Raw genomic sequence first — 21057 nt, forward strand, 5'->3', positions numbered from 1 at the left:
ACTGATTATTTAGTGTTTGCCCTCAAATGTCCATGAATATTGCCTTCCACTATGTAATATGTAGATGAAAATGGAAACTGTAAGAAATGAATAACATGCTGCAATGAACAATATCCAAAAGGCAGGGCATTTTCTTCTGCATGAATTGCAAGAATTTGGTTTCCCAAATCGATTTCAGAAATCTGTATGATTGCATTCCTTTAATTGCATTTTAAACCAATGTCTAACATAATTATGGACACAAACTCTTATGATGTGGCTATTAGTAGGTTAATTAGGTAATAATGAATAAGATGCCATAGCTTAGCATAGAGTTAGCACAATAGGATTTGTTTCAGCATGAAATGAAGTTGAGTGTTAAAAATTTAATCTTTATGTGCTAATATGCGCAAGCATACCTTGTTAATTATTGCCAAAGGATTCTTTCTACTTCTGAGCACTAACAAATGAGTCATTCAGAAACAGATTATGTTTTGTAATCTGTACATGCAGATTAGTTTGACAAAGTCTAAAAGATGTAAAAATCATGTACCATGTTAGTATAAATACTACATACAGCATAGCAAGCCAGCTTTAAAGATTATAATATGAAATACTAATGTTTTAAATAAATGGTGTAGATATTATTTTCAGTTTTAAACTTATTTTAAAGTGAAAAGCATTCAAATCTGTGTATCAAAGTATATATTTATTATTATTGTTGCCTTCTCAATTCCTGTTGTATCATCATTGAAGATATTTTATCAGCATTGAAGATCAATTGCTTTTGAAATTAATAGTGGTAATTAAACTACTGATGTTGGTTTGCAGAAATAGTACTAACTTATGACATATTAAATTAAGTGTGCAAATACAATTACTGAAGTAGTGTCTAAATTTCATGATGTTTTGGTATCATTCACATCTATAAATCCCCATGGAAGCATCTAATTTATGTCAGCTTTGGGTTATACTACAGGAGGATTACCCTCTTGTTCCTGAGGTACTTCTCGTGAAACTGAGAAAGTTTGTAGTTCATCACTCTTTTTCTTTTGTTACTTCCTGTGGCTACTGGAGAGACAGTTAAGGGTGCTATAGTGAGAGCAAGCTAGCCAAGGGGCAAAACAAAGCAAAAAATTTTACTACAAAAACTATAGTGAAAATGAGATTATTTGCTTCATTGTTTCTGACTCTAATTTGAAATGAATAGCCAAATAGGAAGCAATTATATGAAACAATTTGGTTCGTTGGAGATGAAATAATTACTTAATCATTTGTTTTGTATAGATGAAGTACTGAGGTTCACAAACTCATGTTTGTGAGATGGTATTTAAATACTTTGTAGCAGACTGGTTTCTAAGAAATATTTTATTATGCTGTCTTGTATATATTATGTAATATGACCAACAAGTGAGACATGTCAGTATGACTTTGTGGCACTAGGAGGCCCAAGCAAAAGTAACTCTTTTCCCCACTCATTCAGAACCAGTTGAGACATAGGCACAAGGATCAGGCAGATTGAATTCAAAACCTTAGCTTTTTGGTGTATTTTAACTGATAAAACTTCACTGGGGAAAGCTTTTGGCAAAGTGGGTTTGCTAATAGTTTACCCTGATTAATCTGGCTTATCTACCTGGCCACAGAGGTCCTACTTCCCCTGCGTCTAATGAAGCAGAGACTGTTTTGCTAAGTTTATCGTTTGGCCAAAAGATCGGGTGAGAGTGCATAGGCAGAACTCATGTGTACAATAGAGAAGGGTGGGGCTGAGCAAAGCTGCACTTGCTCAGTACTACTCTGAAACTCACCAGTCAGTCTTTCAAGGTAGCTGTTACCAACCAAATCACGTCCCCTGACCCTCCTTCCAAATTCATATATTGAAGGCTGGGCACTGTGGCGCATGCCTGTAATTCCAGCAGTTTGGGAGGCCAAGGCAGGTGGATCATTTGAGGTCAGGAGTTCAAGATCATCCTGATCAGCATGGTGAAACCCCGTCTCTACTAAAAATACAAAAAAATTAGCCAAGCATGGTGGCACAGGCCTGTAATCCCAGCTACTTCAGAGGCTGAGGCAGGAGAATCATTTGAACCCAGGAGGTGGAGGTTGCAGTGAGCCAAGATCATGCCATTGTACTCCAGCCTGGGCAACAAGAGTGAAATTCCATCTCAGAAAAAAAAAAAAAAATCATATATTGAAGCCCTGACCTGCAATGTGACTATATTTGGAAACAGAACCCTTAAAGTGGTAATTAAGGGTAAAAGAAGTCATTTAGGTGGGGCTCTAATTCCATAGGTCTGGTTTTCTTATAAGAAGAAGAGGAGGCACCAGGGATGCTCACACACAGGGAAAAGGCCATGTGAGGACACAGTGAGAAGGCAGCCATCTGCACGCCAAGGAGAGAGGCCCCAGGAGAAATCATTCCTGTGGGTACCTCGAGCTTGTGGTTCCAGCCTCCAGAGCTGTAAGAAAATCAATGTCTGTGGTATTTTGTTATGGTAGCTGTAGCAGACTAATATAGTAGCCAAGAGTATTACTCCAGAGGAGGTGCCTCCATGTAGAATTATTAGGACTGGGGAATAAGTTTTATTCTGACATAAGCTATTGTTCACAGATGTCCATCCTGTCTCCTGGACTAGATTATGAAGGTCTCAAGTTTAAAGACTATGTATTCTGCTTCTTTATCTTGGCCAAGTTAATTAGCACATATGTACTCAGTAAATACTTCAAGATTAATAATGCTTTTGCCTTTATAGAGTTTTCTGCCTTTTAAATTTTGTTATTTTCTTTTCCCTAAAAACTATGTATTACACTACCTGTGACCATCTTCATTAGTAGTGGAAGAGAACTAAATCTCCTGCTAGAAAGCTTTGCTTAAGGGAGGAAGTTAATTATTGTGAATTTACATTATATCACCTTTATCCAATGGAAAGTTTTTTGCTAAAAGAATTGCAACGTGAAAGTTAGATAATCTAATTACAGTTACCAAGAAAATATAGTTGCTTGTGGGTTTGTGTTCAGTGTGTAACTGGAGCCTATTTAGCATTTTTAAACAATTTTCTATTTTCAAATATATTTAGATATTTTTAAAAGTTGCGAAAACAGTGCAGTTTTCATATTCCCATTACCAGATTCCCCTGTCGTCCACATATGATATAGCCATGGTGTAATTACAGAAACAGGGAAATTAATATTGATACAATCTATTAACGAGTCTCCAGACCTTATTAGATGTTGACCCATTGTTCCACTAGTGTCCTTCTTCCAGACATTTACCACATTGCACTTAGTTGTCCTCTGTTTCCCCTAATTGTGGCATGATCTTTCACGACCTTGATGCTTTGGAAGAGTGCTGGTGGATCATTCTGTAGAATATCCCTCAATTTCTGTTTGCAGTTTTCTCACGATTGGATTTACATTACGCATTTTTGGCTAGAACACTGAAAGTAAGGTGACATTCTCAGTGTATCATACCAGATGTGATGTCAATATAACTTATTACCTGTGATAGTAACTTGGAATATTTGGTAAAGGTGGTTTCTGCCAGGTTTCTTCGTTGTGAAGTTACTCTTTCCCTCTTTTTAATCAATAAGTATCTTCTGGGGAGATACTCTGAAGCTATGCAAATATCCCATTCCTTATCATACTTTGTCCCCTATTTTAGCATCTATTGATGATTCTTGCCTGTAACACTTTTTTCTATGGTGTTTGCCTAATGGTAATTTTTAAGTTTCATCATTCCTGTTACTTTATTAATTGCAATACTACAGGAAGAAACAGCAGCCTCTTCTCTCATTTATCTCTATTATGGATATAAATATATAAATAAGGATTCATGAATATTTCTTTTTTCTACTTGTTGTAATTCAATACCATCATTTATTTTGTTGCAGGAGCCCATTAAAAAGCATAAAAAAGTTTAAATATACAAATTCTAAAAGTCAATAAAGTCACTCTTCTAAAACCAATTACAGTAGCTCCTCCTTTTTTTATAGTTTCAGTTACCTGCACCCAACTGTGGTCAGAATATAAGTTAAGTACAATAGGATAGAGAGAGAGAGAGACCACATTCACACAAATTTTATTACAGTATATTCTTATAATTGTTCTATTTTATTGTTAGTTATTGTTATTTATCTCTTACTGTGCCTAATTTATAATTAAACTTTATCATAGTTATGTATGTATAGGAAAAAAACACAGTGTATAAGGGGCTCCATAATATCTGTGGTTTCAGGCATCCACTGGGGATCTTGGGATGTATCATCTGCAGATAAGGGGGAACTATTATAATATTAGACTTAGGCTTGAAATTATGTGGCTAACAGGTTGTGAAGTAAATGTGTTAGTTACTTTGAAAAATAAAAATAGTACAAGATAGTCTATGCCCTCAATGAGTTAGTATAATAATTGGGGAAAGAGAAAGACACCCAAAAAGATACAATGATATTACGTTTGTACAGTAGCACAGCAAGAGACAATCTGCATTTGATAACCCAATGAGGCAGTAAGTGTTCAAGCACTAAGGATGGGGAGAAGGCCTCTGTGCATCCTGCCGAAAGCTGACCACCAAGGGCCTGTTCAGCAAAGGCCTGTTTCACATGCTACTCTGACCTGGAAGAAAATTATAAGATGAATACTGTATTTCCTGAACAAAACAAAGAAAGAATATCCCTCCTCATACCTTCTTCCCACTCACCATTTTCCTCGAGGGTAAATTTTGAGTATTTATTTATGCATGAAAGTACAACAAAGTAAATTAACTTTTTGTATAAATTTTCATAACCTGACTGAAGCTACCTCTTTGTCCCTATTTTTTATTTTCTTCTTTAAATTCCACACCCCATCTCATTCTAGGCAAATGAAACTTAATTTTCCAGATTCAACACATTTCCATACCTCTCTGTACATGCTGTTCCCACTATCTGGAATGCTTTTCAACATATCTTTGGGAAATTTCTTCTCATCCTTTAAAACCCATCTTAAAAATCACCACCTCTTGGAACAAACCATCAACTCCCTGAAACACGTTCTAGTTGTCTGTCCCAGTGGTCCTGTGGTTCTTTATGTGGGCATCTGTTTTAGATCTTACCATGCAGATGCCAATTAACCTGTCTCCTCTCATAGTTGCCTCCTCCATTGCATTGAAACCTCATTGAGGACCCTGGCTCTGTCTTACACAGTATTATGCCTCTGGCTGTAGCGGGAACTGCGTCTGGAACAGAGCAGGTGCTTGGTAAATGTGTGTTGAATGAATGCACAGTCGAATAATAAAACATTTTCACAAATATTCCCACTTCTTTCTTTTCAAGACCGTATTTCATTATACTTCCATGAATTGCCAACATCACGCATCACTGTTTTGGTATGAAGTGCTTTGTTTTAGACCACGGTAGTTACATCTTTGAGAAGATTTATTCCTGTTATTGAATGTTAGTTCTGGAAATTGTTGAATTGAATATCTAGTTAGCCACCAATGTTGTAATACTTAGAATAGGATTCAGGATCATAGCATATTGAGGGTGCCAAAAATGTTTCATTTTCCTTTTAAAACAATTCTGGGTGGTGTTAAATCTGTTGCTGTATTTAATACTTCAACTTCTGAGTATGGGAAGAAGTAAGTCAATAAATATGTGTACTTTATTTTGTAAAATAGTTGTGTCATGAAAATGTCCTGTTCTAACTTTAAAGTTTTATAATTGCACATTTAAATCATTTTGAATCTTCTCTAAGGAGTGCTATTTTGCTAAGTGAAAAAAAAATTCTAGTTCAGATAATCTTCAATATATCTGAGTTTAATATATGAGATTTAATAGTCTAGGTTTTCTTAAAATAAGCTCTCCTTTCAATTTAGAAAATATTATTTGATGTTTCTAGAAGTAAAAATAATTATATAGAGGAATTCTCATGAGAATAATGAATGATATTTTAAAACATTGAAATAATTGGGAAACTTAAATCTCAAATTATTTCACTGGAGACAAATTTAACATTTTTTTGTTTGTAAATTCAACGGATACAAGTACAGTTTTATTACATGGATATATAGTCTGGGCTTTTAGTGTAACCACCATCCAAATAATATACATGGTACCCATTAACTAATTTCTCATCCCTCATCATTTTCCGACTCTCCTGAATCTCCACTGTCTATTATTCCACATTCTACGTCCATATGTACACATTATTTAACTCCCACTTGTGAGAATATGTGGTATTTGACTTTCTGCATTGTTTCACTTAAGATAATGGCCTCCAATTTCATTCATGTTGCTGCAAAAGACATGATTTCACTCTTTTTATGACAGAATATATCCCATTGTATATATAGACCACATTTTTTTTATCAGTCATCCACTGATAGACACTTAGGTTGATTCCATGTCTTTACTATTTTGAATTGTGCTGTGATAAACATAAGAGTGCAGGTATCTTTTTGATAAAATGACTTATTTTCCTTTGTAGTGGGCTTGCTGGGTCAAATGGTAGTTCTACTTTCAGTTCTTTGAGAAATCTTTATACTGTTTTCCAGAAAGGTTGAACTAATTTACATTCCCATCAACAGTGTGTAAGCATTCCCTTTTCTCTGCATCCTCACCAATATCTGTTATTTTTTGATTTTTAAATAGCAGCCATTCTGACTGATATAAGACAATATCCCATTGTGGTTTTAATTCACGTTATTGTGATGATTAGTGACATGGAGAATTTTTTTCATATGCTTGTTGGCCATTTGTATGTCCTCTTTTGAAAAATGTCTATTGAGATTTTTTGTCTACTTTTTAATGGGGCTATTTGTTTTTGTTTGTGTTGAGTTGTTTGAGTTCCTTGTAGATTCTGGATATCAATCTCCTATCAAATGCATCGTTTGCAAATATTTCCTCCCATTCTGAAGGTTGTCTGTTCACTATGTTGATTATTTCTTTTGCTCCGCAGAAGCCTTTTAATTTAGTTGAATTCGGTCCCATTTGTCTATTTTTGGTTTTGTTGCTTCTTCTTTTTAGGTCTCAGTCATGAATTCTTTGCCTAGACCAATATCCAGAAGTGTTTTCCCTGTTTTTTTCCTAGTATTTTTTTAGTTTTACATCTTACATTTAAGTCTTCAATTCATCTTGAGTTAATTTTTTTATATGGTGAGAGACAGAGGTACAGTTTTATTCTTCTGCATATGACAATTCGTTTTCCTGGCACTGTTTATTGAAAAGGGTATCCTTTTCCCAGTATATATTTCTGTCAACTTTGTCAAACATCAGTCGGCTGTAGATATATTGGCTTTATTTCTGGATTCTCTATACTGTTCCATTGATCTATGTGTCCATTTTTATACCAGTACCTTTCCATTTTGGTTAATATAGCCTTGTAGTGTATTTGAGGTCAGGTAATCTGATGCCTGAAACTTTGTTCTTTCTGCCTTGCTTTGGTCGTTTGGGCTTTTACAGGGGATCCATATTCATTTTAGAATTGTTTTTCCTAATATTTGAAAAATAACATTGGTATTTTGATAGGGGTTGCATCAAATCTGTAGATTGCTTTGGGCAATATGGTCATTTTAATGATATTAATTCTTCTGACAAATTTAAGATTTAAGTTGCGTCTTTAAAACCCAGAAACCTTCAGTTGTTACCTATAGGGCAATATTTTATTTTATTTTTATTTATTTATGTATTTATTTATTTATTTGAGTCAGAGTCTTACTCTGTCACCCAGGCTGGAGTGCAGTGGCATGATCTTGGCTCACTGCAACGTCTGCCTCCCAGGTTCAAGTAATTCTCCTGCCTTAGCCTTCTGAATAGCTGGGATTATAGTCCCTCAGCACCACACCCGGCTAATTGTTGTATTTTTAGTAGAGACACAGTTTCACCATGTTGGCTAGGCTGGTCTCAAACATCTGACCTCAAATGATCCACCCGCCTCAGCCTCCCAAAGGGCTGGGATTACAGGCACGAGCCACTGTGCCTGGCCACCTATAGGAAAATATTTTAATTTTGATTAGTTGACCCACATAAAAAAAACAACAACTAATGATTGCTTCATTCCTTAGGCTCCATGAAGAATTAAAAACGCAGCACATAGATATTAAATAGCATTGAGCATTCCACGTAGATATAATAATTAAACAAATTTATTTGAAAATGAAGTATTTTGCCTTAATTACCCAGCATTTGTCTTAAGTAAATTAACTCCTTTGCTATTATATGTACTATTGAATTATAGAAAAAAAAATTAAGAGTTTGTGTTCAGTAACATGGTTTTATTACAGAGGATTCTAGCAAATGATCATGCTTAATACATTCATTAGTGTAAACTTGTAAAGCTGTTCTTTGAGTCTACTGACCTAACCAGGCTTTAAAAAATCAAACTACCCTTTTCAAATATTGTACATGGGTCTATTTCCACAACCAGAAAGATCTGACAGTTCCTCTCCAGCATCTTGCCTTTGTATAGTTGCACTTTTGAATCTAATGAATACCAAGATAAGTTCGCACAACAAGGAAAAAAATCTACTTTATACATCTTTTCATAGAGGAATAGGTCTGCAGTGTTTAGGGACTACGCATCATATTCTAGGCTTGATACTTGAATGGAAGTTGTGGGTTTTTTTGTTTTTTTTTTTTTTTAGCAATTCAGTAGAGAAAGTACAGATATTGTACTGTATTAAAGACATTGGACTTCCATGGAAGCAATGTTTAGTTCCCTCTGAGAGGCCTGGACAGTGTCCATGAGGTCCATGGGCCTCCTTCTTGTCTGTTTGCATCTCAGGTCATGTGGTTACACTGTTTCCAGGAGGGTAAGTGGAATATGAGAATGTGCCTCTGAAGAAGCTGAATCAAATACAGATGACATTGCCAGTTTTCATTATCTAGTAGTTTTCATCTCTTCTTTCCTTAAGAGTACCTACCTAACTATATTACAAGGCATCCTGCGATTAATGCAATGAATGGCATAGACAAGAATTGTAATAATTACAATGGGAGAGCTAATGTATATATACATCTATATATTATATGCTTAGATAATTAGAAAAGGCATATATATGCCATTTATATAGACATACATATATATTGTCATAAATATATATATGTATACACAGCAATGTGTGTGTGTAGGTGAGGCCAACTAGTTTGGAATGTTGGAAAGGACATAGGACATGACACCAAAGATCTGGATTCCAATCTCACTTCTACCACTTATAAACCAGGTCACACTGGATAAATGCCTTCAAGTTCTGAGCTCCAGTTTAATGGTATGTTAAAACAGTGTTTTTATATTTATCCTAGCTACATTCTCTGACAGAATTATAAGAATCAAATGGGATTTTACATGTGAAAAATCCATTATTTGTCAGGTGTAAAGCACTTGTTCAATATATGTTAACGTTGACTGACATTTTCTAAAGCAGCTATGATGTGCCATACTGAAAATATGTACAAGACACAGCCCTCACGGACTGTCTTCAATTAAGTTACCCTAAATGGGTGTGGGAGCTGAGGGGAATGGTCAGGTAGAGACTTTATATGCAGTATGATAAGCCTGATATTAAATTCTTATCAGTATAAGTTATTTAGGAAATACAGAGAAGTGGCTTATAGCTCAGTATGTGGGGAGAAGGAGGGCCAGAAGAAAGTTTCTTGAAGAGACGTTGCCTGGGCTCAGTCTTCAAGAGTGAGGAGTTAAAGGGGCAACGTAGGAAGAATCAGAGAACAAAAGCCATTTCAAACAGAGAAACAGCATGAGCACAGAAAAGGAAGGCACAAACTACGTAGGGAATCATCAATATTTCATTATCGTTGGGTAGTAAATAGTAAAGAGCATCAGGAAGTGGTAAGAAAAGTAAGGAGCTGTTCAGGATGAGCTTATTCCAGGGAAGAATGAAAACCATTGAAGGGTTGCAGGCAGGAGAGTTGCGTGGACAGATTTCCATTTTAGATAAATCACTGTAGCACTATGTGTGTGAAAGACTTAAGGGGGGATAAGACTGAAGGGAAAGAGACCTGCTAAGGGCCTCTCCTCATAGAATGAGTCAAGGTTTCTCAGCCTTTGAATTATTTACATTTTGGGCTGGATAGTTTTTGTTCAGGGCTTGGAGGGAGCTGGTCTGTGCATTGTAGGATGTTTTGCATCCCAGGTCTCTACTCATTCAATGTTAGTAGTATTTACCTTCCACCTCCAGAGGTGACAACAGAAAATGTCTGCAGTTGTTCCCAAATGCCTCCTTGAGGGGCACAGTCACCCTGGTGGAGAGCTACTGGTCTGGGACAAAGTTGTGAAGAAACACTTTAGCACTTGGTAATTGGTAATGGCATTAGAGAATAGATGGCTGACTCTTGAAGAGTTTAGGAGGTAAAATGGACAGTTCTAAGTGATAGATTTATTGGAGAGAAAACATAGGGAGAAGTGAAGAATGACTCACAGAGTTCTGGCTTTGTTGACTGAGTGAATGGTTATGTCTCCAACTGAGATGTAGAATAAAAAAGGATGGGCGTTGAAGTGAGTATTCTCTTTCAATATTTTGACAACAAGGATGTCACTGAAGTTCTTACGTTCAGCATCAGTAAGTCTGACAAATATCAAAATTTTATAAGACTTTTATATCAACTAAAGTTGAGGGGAAATTACTGGGGGAAGGAGAGAGGGAGAGAATGAATGAGTAGCTCTGTTTAACAGATGAGGAAATATTAGCTTACAGAGGCTATGAAATTGCCCGGCCCTAGAGAACAGAAGAGAAAGATGTATTTGCATGAGCCTTCTGATTTAAGCAGTAGTGATGCATTTGGTTGCTGTAGGGAGAGAATCTTCAGAAGTAAAGCGGGGAAAAAAATGAAATAGCAGTGAGGTGAGTTCAGTGTAAACTCAAGCTACAGTAACTGTAGACTAGGTTTATTTTTATTGTTTATTTATTTCTTTTTACAGGTTTGGTTGGGAAGAGGAGAAAAGGGGTTTTATGGTAACAAGGGAACTCTTGAGGAGTATATTTTTCTCAAAGTGTGAGAGATTTGAGCTTGTTTGGGAACTAAAGGATTAGGGTATATGGTGGGAAAAAATAGGGAATCCCAAGAATCTTGAGAATAGGAAAGGTGAAAAGAACAAATGAGTGTGTTCTGGAATAAGAGGAGGGACATGTCTTCTGAGACTGGAGAAGAGACATATGTCATTATTCTATTTAAATTTATAGTTACCATTCTGAAGGCCGAGGAAGATCACGACTCATGGCTTAATTTTTGTGATGAGAAGGGATTCTCATAATCTTCTAAGAGTGAGAACAATGAATGTCCTGAAGAGTAGAATAAATATGGAAGAGAACTAAGGAGGAACAAAGAAAAAATAAATAAAAAAAGACAGGGAAGAGCTGCATTTAGAGAATTTGAATTTGGTTTTATGGTTTTTCTAAAGGAATGAACTGATGCCTGGGTGGAGAAGCACAGAAAGTAAATTATACAGTGATATAAGTTGGGTTTTGCTATGTAAAAATGATGGAATTACAGGACTGTAAGGAGAATCAAAGGTGTTGATGATATAGTTGTTCAGATGACCAGTTGTGAGGTTCAGTATGGCGGAGAAAAAGAAGAAAGTTTAGTTTAACTGTTTACTAGCAGTAGAAATCTGGGCAAATTGCTAATGATATTGTTTGTGAAAATATATATTCTATTAATATTTCTAATATGGTGCCTGGCACATTATAGATACTCAAAAAATGTTAGTTTCCTTCCTTTTTTCCCTTCTAAGAGAAGTAAAAATGTAGAGAAGCCAGCACCACCAACTTACTAGCTGTGTGACCTTGAGCAAATTACATAATCAAAATATTAGTTTCTTTATCTGTAAAATGGGCATGATAATGACAATTGCCCTTCCTGTTCAGTCTCAAGGATCTACTTTAAAATAGCTGTTGTTGTAGAATAATCAGTGTGACACTATAATCAGTGTAAATTTTAAAGTGCTAGAGAAACATAAGTTATTACAAGTCTACATTATGTAGTAGTCATGTAAATTTCATGCTCTTAATTAGAAGATACAGTTCAGTAGTATCTGTGAGCAAAGATATATTCTCCAATATAATACCTTGTCAGAAAGTGTTACCAAGGTGGAGATAATACAAGTGGCATGTATTTTATTCCAGAATGATGGAAAAAGTATGGTGATTGTGTCATGAAACTATTAATATTGTTACTGTAATGTATGCTATAAGATGCAAAATGTGATTTGGGAAATAGATGAGAAGTTAATAATGAGGTTTGGTGGGGAATAATGAGGATTTCCCAGCTTAATTGGTGGGGAAGTAATAGGGAAAAATCTGCTGGCTAAGCCGACCCAGGTCAATAAAAGACTGAACTCATATTGAGGAGATGTTTGTGAACTGGAATATGAATTCTTCTCTCTCAGTCCACTCCTAGGAATGGTCAAGAGACCCTGTTTTATCCTTCTAAGGGGAGCAGTTGCTATCTGAAGGGTGGGAGTGAGGAAAAGATAGAGCATTCCTCTGACAAATCCCTACTCATTACCTAATGTAACCAAATCACTCTTTGGTCCCTCAACTGGCTTTATGAATAGTGTGGTTTCAGGAAGTCCAAAGGTGTCCTTTCACCTGATTGATGATGTAAGAATTGTCAGACTCACTTAAAATGGAAAGGTTTCGTTAAGATAATAAATTATTTTTGTACCAGTACCATGCTGTTTTGATTACTGGAGCCTTGTAGTATAGTTTGAAGTGGGGAAGTGTGATGCCTCCAGCTTTGTTCTTTTTTCTTAAATTTGCCTTGTCTATTTGTGCTCTTTTTTGCTCCATATGGCTTTTAAAATGGTTTTTTCTTTTTTTTCTTTTTATTATTATTATTAATTATTATTGTTATTATTATTATTATACTTTAGGCTCTATGGTACATGTGCGCAACGTGCAGGTAAGTTACATATGTATACATATGCCATGCTGGTGCGCTGCACCCACCAACTCGTCATCTAGCCTTAGGTATATCTCCCAATGCTATCCCTCCCCCCTCCCCCCACCCCACAACAGTCCCCGAAGTGTGATGTTCCCCTTCCTGTGTCCATGTGTTCTCATTGTTCAATTCCCACCTATGAGTGAGAATATGCGGTGTTTGGTTTTTTGTTCTTGCGATAGTTTACTGAGAATGATGATTTCCAATTTCATCCATGTCCCTACAAAGGACATGAACTCATCATTTTTTATGGCTGCATAGTATTCCATGGTGTATATGTGCCACATTTTCTTAATCCAGTCTATCATTGTTGGACATTTGGGTTGGTTCCAAGTCTTTGCTATTGTGAATAATGCTGCAATAAACATACGTGTGCATGTGTCTTTATAGCAGCATGATTTATAGTCCTTTGGGTATATACCCAGTAATGGGATGTCTGGGTCAAATGGTATTTCTAGTTCTAGATCCCTGAGGAATCGCCACACTGACTTCCACAATGGTTGAACTAGTTTACATTCCCACCAACAGTGTAAAAGTGTTCCTATTTCTCCACATCCTCTCCAGCACCTGTTGTTTCCTGACTTTTTAATGATCGCCATTCTAACTGGTGTGAGATGGTATCTCATTGTGGTTTTGATTTGCATTTCTCTGATGGCCAGTGATGGTGAGCATTTTTTCATGTGTTTTTTGGCTGCATAAATATCTTCTTTTGAGAAGTGTCTGTTCATGTCCTTCGCCCACTTTTTGATGGGGTTGTTTGTTTTTTTCTTGTAAATTTGTTGGAGTTCATTGTAGATTCTGGATATTAGCCCTTTGTCAGATGAGTAGGTTGAGAAAATTTTCTCCCATTTTGTAGGTTGCCTGTTCACTCTGATGGTAGTTTCCTTTGCTGTGCAGAAGCTCTTTAGTTTAATTAGATCCCATTTGTCAATTTTGGCTTTTGTTGCCATTGCTTTTGGTGTTTTAGACATGAAGTCCTTGCCCATGCCTATGTCCTGAATGGTAATGCCTAGGTTTTCTTCTAGGGTTTTTATGGTTTTAGGTCTAACATTTAAGTCTTTAATCCATCTTGAATTAATTTTTGTATAAGGTGTAAGGAAGGGATCCAGTTTCAGCTTTCTGCATATGGCTAGCCAGTTTTCCCAGCACCATTGATTAAATAGGGAATCCTTTCCCCATTTCTTGTTTTTGTCAGGTTTGTCAAAGATCAGATAGTTGTAGATATGTGGCATTATTTCTGACGGCTCTGTTCTGTTCCATTGATCTATATCTCTGTTTTGGTACCAGTACCATGCTGTTTTGGTTACTGTAGCTTTGTAGTATAGTTTGAAGTCAGGTAGTGTGATGCCTCCAGCTTTGTTCTTTTGGCTTAGGATTGACTTGGTGATGCGGGCTCTTTTTTGGTTCCATATGAACTTTAAAGTAGTTTTTTCCAATTCTGTGAAAAAAGTCATTGGTAGCTTGATGGGGATGGCATTGAATCTGTAAATTACCTTGGGAAGGATGGCCATTTTCATGATATTGATTCTTCCTACCCATGAGCATGGAATGTTCTTCCATTTGTTTGTATCCTCTTTTATTTCCTTGAGCAGTGGTTTGTAGTTCTCCTTGAAGAGGTCCTTCACATCCCTTGTAAGTTGGATTCCTAGGTATTTTATTCTCTTTGAAGCAATTGTGAATGGGAGTTCACTCATGATTTGGCTCTCTGTTTGTCTGTTATTGATGTATAAGAATGCTTGTGATTTTTGTACATTGATTTTGTATCCTGAGACTTTGCTGAAGTTGCTTATCAGCTTAAGGAGATTTTGGGCTGAGACAATGGGGTTTTCTAGATATACTATCATGTCATCTGCAAACAGGGACAATTTGACTTCCTCTTTTCCTAATTGAATACCCTTGATTTCCTTCTCTTGCCTAATTGCCCTGGCCAGAATTTCCAACACTATGTTGAATAGAAGTGGTGAGAGAGGGCATCCCTGTCTTGTGCCAGTTTTCAAAGGGAATGCTTCCAGTTTTTGCCCATTCAGTATTATATTGGCTGTGGGTTTGTCATAAATAGCTCTTATTGTTTTGAGATACGTCCCATCAATACCTAATTTCTTGAGAGTTTTTAGCATGAAGGGTTGTTGAATTTTGTCAAAGGCCTTTTCTGCATCTATTGAGATAATCATGTGGTTTTTGTCTTTGGTTCTGTTTATATGCTGGATTACATTTATTGATTTGCGTATATTGAACCAGCCTTGCATCCCAGGAATGAAGCCCACTTGATCATGGTGGATAAGCTTTTTGATGTGCTGCTGGATTCTGTTTGCCAGTATGTTATTGAGGATTTTTGCATCAATGTTCATCAAGGATATTGGTCTAAAATTCTCTTTTTTTTGTTGTGTCTCTGCCAGGCTTTGGTATCAGGATGATGCTGGCCTCATAAAATGAGGTAGGGAGGATTCCCTCTTTTTCTATTGATTGGAATAGTTTCAGAAGGAATGGTACCAGCTCCTCCTTGTACCTCTGGTAGAATTCGGCTGTGAACCCATCTGGTCCTGGACTTTTTTTGGTTGGTAAGCTATTGATTATTGCCACAATTTCAGCTCCTGTTATTGGTCTATTCAGAGATTCAACTTCTTCCTGGTTTAGTCTTGGGAGGGTGTATGTGTTGAGGAATTTATCCATTTCTTCTAGATTTTCTAGTTTATTTGCGTAGAGGTGTTTGTAATATTCTCTGATGGTAGTTTGTATTTCTGTGGGATCGGTGGTGATATCCCCTTTATCATTTTTTATTGCATCTATTTGATTCTTCTCTCTTTTTTTCTTTATTAATCTTGCTAGTGGTCTATCAATTTTGTTGATCCTTTCAAAAAACCAGCTCCTGGATTCATTAATTTTTTGAAGGGTTTTTTTGTGTCTCTATTTCCTTCAGTTCTGCTCTGATTTTAGTTATTTCTTGCCTTCTGCTAGCTTTTGAGTGTGTTTGCTCTTGCTTTTCTAGTTCTTTTAATTGTGATGTTAGGGTGTTAATTTTGGAACTTTCCTGCTTTCTCTTGTGGGCATTTAGTGCTATAAATTTCCCTCTACACACTGCTTTGAATGCATCCCAGAGATTCTGGTATGTTGTGTCTTGGTTCTCGTTGGTTTCAAAGAACATCTTTATTTCTGCCTTCATTTCGTGATGTACCCAGTAGTCATTCAGGAGCAGGTTGTTCAGTTTCCACGTAGTTGAGCGGTTTTGAGTGAGATTCTTAATCCTGAGTTCTAGCTTGATTGCACTGTGATCTGAGAGATAGTTTGTTATAATTTCTGTTCTTTTACATTTATTGAGGAGAGCTTTACTTCCAAGTATGTGGTCAATTTTGGAATAGGTGTGGTGTGGTGCTGAAAAAAATGTATATTCTGTTGATTTGGGGTGGAGAGTTCTGTAGATGTCTATTAGGTCTGCTTGGTGCAGAGCTGAGTTCAATTCCTGGGTATCCTTGTTGACTTTCTGTCTGGTTGATCTGTCTAATGTTGACAGTGGGGTGTTAAAGTCTCCCATTATTAATGTGTGGGAGTCTAAGTCTCTTTGTAGGTCACTGAGGACTTGCTTTATGAATCTGGGTGCTCCTGTATTGGGTGCATATATATTTAGGATAGTTAGCTCTTCTTGTTGAATTAATCCCTTTACCATTATGTAATGGCCTTCTTTGTCTCTTTTGATCTTTGTTGGTTTAAAGTCTGTTTTATCAGAGACTAGGATTGCAACCCCTGCCTCTTTTTGTTTTCCATTTGCTTGGTAGATCCTCCTACATCCTTTTATTTTGAGCCTATGTGTGTCTCTGCACGTGAGATGGGTTTCCTGAATACAGCACACTGATGGGTCTTGAGTCTTTATCCAATTTGCCAGTCTGTGTCTTTTAATTGGAGCATTTAGTCCATTTACATTTAAAGTTAATATTGTTATGTGTGAATCTGATCCTGTCATTATGATGTTAGCTGGTTATTTTGCTCGTTAGTTGATGCAGTCTCTTCCTAGTCTCGATGGTCTTTACATTTCGGTATGATTTTGCAGTGGCTGGTACTGGTTGTGCCTTTCCATGTTTAGCGCTTCCTTCAGGAGCTCTTTTAGGGCAGGCCTGGTGGTGACAAAATCTCTCAGCATTTGCTTGTCTGTAAAGTATTTTATTTCTCCTTCACTTATGAAGCTTAGTTTGGCTGGATATGAAATTCTGGGTTGAAAATTCTTTTCTTTAAGAATGTTGAATATTGGCCCCCACTCTCTTCTGGCTTGTAGGGTTTCTGCCGAGAGATCCGCTGTTAGTCTGATGGGCTTCCCTTTGATGGTAACCCGACCTTTCTCTTTGGCTGCCCTTAACATTTTTTCCTTCATTTCAACTTTGGTGAATCTGACAATTATATGTCTTGGAGTTGCTCTTCCCGAGGAGTATCTTTGTGGCGTTCTCTGTATTTCCTGAATCTGAATGTTGGCCTGCCTTGCTAGATTGGGGAAGTTCTCCTGGATAATATCCTGCAGAGTGTTTTCCAACTTGGTTCCATTCTCCCTGTCACTTTCACGTACACCAATCAGACGTAGATTTGGTCTTTTCACATAGTCCCACATTTCTTGGAGGCTTTGCTTGTTTCTGTTTATTCTTTTTTCTCTAAACTTCCCTTCTTGCTTCATTTAATTCATTTCATCTTCCAGGGCTGATACCCTTTCTTCCATTTGATCGCATCGGCTCCTGAGGCTTCTGCATTCTTCACGTAGTTCTCGAGCCTTGGTTTTCAGCTCCATCAGCTCCTTTAAGCACTTCTCTGTATTGGTTATTCTAGTTATACATTCTTCTAAATTTTTTTCAAAGTTTTCAACTTCTTTGCCTTTGGTTTGAATATCCTCCCATAGCTCGGAGTAATTTGATCATCTGAAGCCTTCTTCTCTCAGCTCGTCAAAGTCATTCTCCGTCCAGCTTTGTTCCGTTGCTGGTGAGGAACTGAGTTCCTTTGGAGGAGGAGAGGTACTCTGCTTTTTAGAGTTTCCAGTTTTTCTGCTCTGTTTTTTCCCCATCTTTGTGGTTTTCAGTTTTTCTGAGTTTTCAGAGTTCTCCTGTTTTTTCCCCATCTTTGTGGTTTTATCTACTTTTGGTCTTTGATGATGGTGATGTACAGATGGGTTTTTGGTATGGATGTCTTTTCTGTTAGTTTTCCTTCTAACAGACAGGACCCTCAGCTGCAGGTCTGTTGGAGTACCTGGCCGGCCGTGTGAGGTGTCAGTCTGCCCCTGCTGGGGGGTGCCTCCCAGTTAGGCTGCTCGGGGGTCAGGGGTCAGGGACCCACTTGAGGAGGCGGTCAGCCCGTTCTCAGATCTCCAGTTGCGTGCTGGGAGAACCACTGCTCTCCTCAAAGCTGTCAGACAGGGACATTTAAGTCTGCAGAGGTTACTGCTGTCTTTTTGTTTGTCTGTGCCCTGCCCCCAGAGGTGGAGCCTACAGAGGCAGGCAGGCCTCCTTGAGCTGTGGTGGGCTCCACCCAGTTCAAGCTTCCAGGCTGCTTTGTTTACCTAGGTGAGCCTGGGCAATGGCGGGCGCCCCTCCCCCAGCCTCGCTGCCGACTTGCTGTTTGATCTCAGACTGCTGTGCTAGCAATCAGCGAGACTCCGTGGGCGTAGGACCCTCTGAGCCAGGTGCGGGCTATACTCTCCTAGGGCACCGTTTCCTAAGCCCGTCGGAAAAGCACAGTATTCGGGTGGGAGTGGCCCGATTTTCCAGGTGCCGTCTGTCACCCCTGGAAAGGGAACTCCCTGACCCCTTGCGCTTCCCGAGTGAGGCAATGCCTCGCCCCTGCTTCGGCTGGCGCACGGTGCACTCACCCACTGACCTGCACCCACTGTCTGGCACTCCCTAGTGAGATGAACACGGTACCTTAGATGGAAATGCAGAAATCACCCGTCTTCTGCGTCGCTCGCGCTGGGAGCTGTAGACCGGAGCTGTTCCTATTCGGCCATCTTGGCTCCTCCCCCCATAAAATGGTTTTTTCTAATTCTATGAAGAATGTCTTTGGTAGTTTGATAGGAATAACATTGAATCTGTAAATTGCTTTGAGAAGTATGGCCATTTTAACAATATTGATTATTCCTATTCATGAACATGTTTTTCCATTTGTTTGTGTTATCTCTGATTTCTTTGAGCATTGTTTTGTTATTCTCATTGTAGGGATCTTTTACCTCCCTGGTTAGCTGTATTCCTAGGTATTTTACTTTTTTTGTGGCTATTGTGAATGGGATTGCATTCTTGATTTGGCTCTTAGCTTAAATGTTGTTGGTGTGTAGGAATGCTACTGATTTTCATGCACTGATTTTGTATCCTGAAACTTTGGTGAAGTTGTTTATCAGATCAAGAAGCATTTGGGCAAAGACTTTGGGGTTTCCTAGGTATAGAATCATATCATCTGCAAAAGGGACAGTTGACTTTCTTTCTTCCTATTTGGACACCTTTTATTTCTTTCTCTTGTCTGATTGCTCTGACTAGAACTTCCAGTACTGTGTTGAATAGGAGTGGTGAGAGAGGACATTCTCGTCTTGTCCCAGTTTTCAAGGGGAATGCTCCCAGCTTTTGCCCATTCAGTATGATGTTGGTTATGGGTTTGTCATAGAGAGCTTTTATTATTTGAAAGTATGTTCCTGCAATACCTATTTTTTTAAGGGCATTTAACATGAAGCGACGTTGAATTTTATGGAAAGACTTTTCTACATTCATTCAGATAATTACGTGGTTTTTGTTTTATTTCTGCTTATGTGATGAATCACAGACATGGAATGAATCTAAATGCCCATCAATGGTACACTGGATAAAGAAAATGTGGTACGTATACACTATGGAACACTACACAGCCATACAAAATAATGAAATCATGCCCTTTGCATCAACATGAATGGAGCTGGAGGTTACTATCTTAAGTGAACTAACACAGAAACAGAAAACCAAATACCACATGTTCTCATTTATACGTGGGAGCTAAACATTGAGTACATATGGACACAAAGAAGGGAACAATAGACCCCGGGGCCTACTTGAGGGCAGAAGGAGGGAGGAGGGTGAGGATGGAAAAACTACCCATCAGGTACTAGGATTATTACCTCAGTGATAAAATAATCTGTACACCAACCCCCTGTGACACACGATTTGTCTATATAACAAACCTGCACATGTACCCCCAAACCTAAAATAAAAGTTAAAAAAATAATAAATTGAAATTTATTCACACTAAAGAAGTGGACACTTAGTTCCTGCTTTGAGGGAGGTAAGAGGCCAGCTCAGAACACCTGAAATAGGGGCTAAGGAGGGGGGAAGGACCACAGAAAGGAAGATTGGGAATACTAAAGACAAACCAAACTGATGCCACAAGTTGGTACTTTCTTTTACACAGGCGCAGCTTGGCATGTGGCTCCGCCCCACCCCTCCAGTCATATGTTTTAAAGCCTGTCTTTGTTATTAAGAGTATTACTATCCGTAGACTGAGATTATTTCCCTATTCTACCCTGACAGCAATGGGTAATTCTACCAGAGAACAATCTTAAAAACATTTCTAAAGTTTATTTCCAATCAAGCTAATTGTCAGATGACAAGGAGCCCATTCTGTAATAAAAATTACTACCTTATTGATTGTTGTAAGAATGTGAACAAGTCGTTTAATCTTTCTGGGCTTCCATATCACCCTAAAAAATGAAAGAACTGAGTGAGTTGGTTTCTAAAATCTCTTCTAGTTCTAGGTTTCTACTCTTCTGTGATACAGAGAGTAACACGTATTAGACAATGACAAGATCCAATTTATTCAATAGTTGCCTGCCAAAATTATAGTGCAGTATACTGACCAAATTGGCTTCAGTCTGTTGATAAATGATGTGAAGATATCAGAAAAATATAGTCAACAGCTTTTAATCAATCTTAGGAGGATGAAAATAAGCCAGATAAAGCCATTGGAAGAAAGTAAATGAAAAATTCTATCTTTTTCTGAGTTAAAGTCTTATCTAATAGAGGTTAGATTAGTTCTTCTATCAGTACAATTCAGTTTTGGCTTTTAAGATGTTACCATAATGCAGAAGGCCATAATAAATATGTTGGCTTATCCCAACAGAATTATCAAACTCAATGAAATAAGAACACCACATTTCGAGAATTTCAGGATT

This window comes from Pongo abelii, chromosome 1 (assembly GCF_028885655.2).
Source record: "Pongo abelii isolate AG06213 chromosome 1, NHGRI_mPonAbe1-v2.0_pri, whole genome shotgun sequence".
Taxonomy (NCBI): Eukaryota; Metazoa; Chordata; class Mammalia; order Primates; family Hominidae; genus Pongo; species Pongo abelii.